Source organism: Prinia subflava, chromosome Z, assembly GCF_021018805.1.
Source record: "Prinia subflava isolate CZ2003 ecotype Zambia chromosome Z, Cam_Psub_1.2, whole genome shotgun sequence".
Taxonomy (NCBI): domain Eukaryota; kingdom Metazoa; phylum Chordata; class Aves; order Passeriformes; family Cisticolidae; genus Prinia; species Prinia subflava.
This window is the reverse complement of record NC_086283.1, coordinates 1,963,657-1,967,500: the sequence shown is the minus strand read 5'-3', so window position 1 is coordinate 1,967,500 and position 3,844 is coordinate 1,963,657.

The window sequence follows — 3,844 nt, the reverse complement described above, 5'->3', positions numbered from 1 at the left end:
TCAATATAATCTTTTCTATAAATCTTTATAGAATTTTGTTTTATAGCTCAAGTTCATAGCTGCCTAGCTGGCTTATCTTCTTTCTACCCCAGCATCAATGTTAGGAATTCAGTGTGCTGTGACACCTTATTTCACAATAGTTGCAGTTGCTTCTGAATTTTCTTCCAGTGCCTCTTTCTGCCTTACTGGTAAATGTTAGGAAATGGATGAATCACCATGAAAAAAAAAAAAAAAAGACAGCTAGAAAGAGAAAGGCTGGATCCCTTGCAGTGAATTCAGCTTCCTCAACTGATATGCAGTTTACTGGGCCTTAAGTGAAGCACTTTTGACTGGATGGTTACTAAAGAGCTACTCATGTTTTAGCCAGTTCAAAGGATTGCACAGCTGCTGTTCACTTTGACTTAGACCTTTGATTTATGTTAAATGTCACTACACACATAACACATATTCTATTAAGTCTGTGATTTTTAAACAAATACCAAATTTGTCTTGTGAGTACATAAAGTCTTATTGACACAGATAACTGATGTAGCCTCATATTGTTGGCTTAGATGTATCTATGAGATCTGGGCTTGTTTTCAAGTGTGTTTTCTTAGTCCTGTATTGGAGAAAAAGAGTTTGTTTTTATTTTTATATCTTTTGTAACAAGTTATGCTGAACAGTTTGGGGGGTTGCAACAGATCTAATTATACTATTGTGTTCATAACAGGACAGAAAAATGGTATGTTGCATACATGTGGTAATTACTGGAAGACTTAGAAGATATATTTGAAAAAAGATCCACTGGTAGCAGCTTAAAATATGGTAGCTGCTGCAGAGTTTGCTTTTAATTTTAGGTTGGGTATATATTCATACACAATACATCTAGTTACCAAGTCTGACTTAACTAGTAGTTGTCTTGCTTATGATGTTGAACAAACAAAACAGAGAAAAAAATACCATGATTTTTTGAGGTTTACTTTCAGTCTTGGTTTTGTTTGGTTGGTTTTTTTCCTTCTTTTTGAAGGAATAATATTGCTGAAAATCTAAGAACTACAGGGTCTGAATGTGTTATCTTGAGGTGGGTACTGCTGAAGCTGAATTTCACCATCCCTCTTTTTTCAAGGTGGAACATCTTTAGATTTGGTCTGGGGGGGTGAAATTTTACTTTTACCAGAAGAGAATATTCTCCACAAATGTCTGCCTATGTAGAGCCACAGAGAGAAACATCTGCTGCTTCCTCAATGATATCATCCTTTTCTTGAATAGTTACTGACCACAAGGACCACAGAATAAGGGAGGGAGGTTAGGCAGGACCTGTTAAGGCTTCATTGCCATGTTTAGGCACTGCTTTTGCTCAAGAGCAGCAGAAAGTGAGTCTTACCTTCTAGCTAATAAACCCCTTTCTTGTTCCTTGCTGGTAATATGATTCTAAATTGAGACCCTGCATCTGCACGTGCATGGCCTGATCTCTTCTTAAAAGAGAGAAGTTTGTAGGGTTTCCTCAGCAGGAGAAAACTCTACTTGCAGTTGTTAATTGTTGCATGGGATGGGATATTCCTGGTAATCCAGTGTGATCCAGTGATTGAGTATCGATCATCTTTAACTCTGCTCAAATATATTGAAAAAGAAAGTATATTTGCATATATATTCATATGTAACTTGAAGCATGAAAATACTTGAATCTATTGGTAACCACCTGTCTCTGTTGGAAAAATAAGAATAATAAACACCAGAAAATCAGTTCTGTCCTTCTGCCTTATTTTTTAGTGTCAGGCACAAATGAGAAACTGATCATGCTTATAAATAGAGCTGGAGGTTGAGAGGAGCTAAAACAGAATTATTTCTCCTTCCTCTAGTTCATAAAACTACTCAGGTCATGTAACTGAAGACTAAAGCATGGAGGTTTGTGCTTGTTGGGAAAACAGTGTTTGGTGAAAGTCTTTCTCTCCTTTCAGGTATAAATTAACTAAAAGCTAGCTAACAAAACCTATGCAATAAAGTGCCATTCAGATAGTATATAAAATAGCTGAATTTAGTAATAATTAATACTGTGTAAATATTCCCAACAATCAACTAAGATATGAAAATCTCTTTAGTTTAAATATTACTTTGTATGGTCTTAGTTTGCTTCAGCTCTCTCCAAGGCTTTCACTTCTATCTCCAGCAAACAGCCAGAATCAATATGCACTCTAATATCATTGGATCTGCACTTCCAACACAGAAATTTACTGCTGGTCTGATATGATTATAGCAGTAATAAGAGATTGGTGTGCTTTATGGTTGTGCAATTCGTGCCTTTCATGGTTGATTTTGCCCTAATCCTGCTAAGTGCTGTGCAATATTTGTAGAGAGTTACTGAGTGACTGGAAGGCAACAAGTTCAGTTACATGTAGTTCCATTTTGGAATTGATTTAGTTTTCTGGAGATATTAAGTGATATTTATTGAGGGTAGTACAGATCTCCTTTGAGAGTTAATTGTCTAGCAACATAGAAATTCTGAGTAGCACTCATTTTGTCTTTTAGAATATTATAGATGCTTGATCATTTTGTACCACCACCTTTTTCTGTTTCCATCAGAACAATTGCTCTAGTTAATCATACTTACAAACATAGAGTTTCATATTAATTTCACTGACTTTTCTTAAATATCTGTAAAAAATCCTACAAATTCTCTTAGCTTTGACAGTTTTTGCAACAATCATGGCATATCCACAAGGTCAACTATAATACTTTGGAAATGAGGCCTGGAACATTTCTTTAAACTGTGTTGTACAAGTCTACAAAGAAATATCATGTCTTCTTACCAAATGTTCGAAGACTTGATTTTAGAGGCTGTAGTTGCAAATCATCACAATTTGTGTGTCTCAAGTGTGGAGGACCTAAATCTGATTCTAGAACCAGATGTTTTCTCCACAGTGTTTTAGCAGACCACTGATTTTTAAACTTCAGGTACAAAGCACTAAGGTAATATATATCAGAGTGAGGGTGAGAAGGAGAACTTGATCAAAACCTTATGTAGAAAGGTAGCTGCAGTTTATGGCATTCAAAATAGCAAACAAAATACACAATTAATTTGGGTTGATCAAGATTTATTTCTTGAAACTGTTCGGGTTTTTTTTCACTGAAGTCACCACTAGATTATTAGGAAAGAATTGGGCCTGTAGGCTTAAGCATGCACTGCCATTTTGATAAGTTCTCTGACACTTGAGTTGGAACCATAGACATCTGATTTGGCTAGTTTTTGTTTGAGGGTTTTTTTGTGTTTGTTTTTTTGTTTTCCTTGATGTGATCACTTGTGACTGAGACAAAAATGTGTACTTCCATGTCATGGATTATTTTATTAAAACTGTAATAAGCTAGGCATTGTTTTCTTCCATGTAATTTGCATCTGTGTATAACATGTTTTTCTGGTGTAGATCATAACATTTTGAGTCTTTGCTGAGGAAATCCCAAAATCAATGCTTTGGAAAAATAAGGATCAAGTAGTGGGTACACATAAAGATTCTTATTGGAGGAGATGCAGTGAGGGAACAGAATTATTACCCTCTCCAAAGCTATTAAATTTTCAAACAGCTTGATGCATGCTTTGACTTCCTATGTATGTTTTTTATTAACATAGAATAGAAACCCCCACAGTTGTCTTTTACAAATACTTTTTGTAACTTCCCAATGAGGCCAAAAACTTATTTTGTTTCTTTGCTAGGAACTAAATAGATAATTCTGCAGATTAAACTTCTGTGGGTATACTGGAATAAAACCCAGCTTGGTTTAGTTGGTTGAACCATGCATTCCTATTAGTCACTGTCAGTGGGGACTTGATCCTTTTCTACAGGTGATGTAATTTGTATGACTGGTTGAAGAA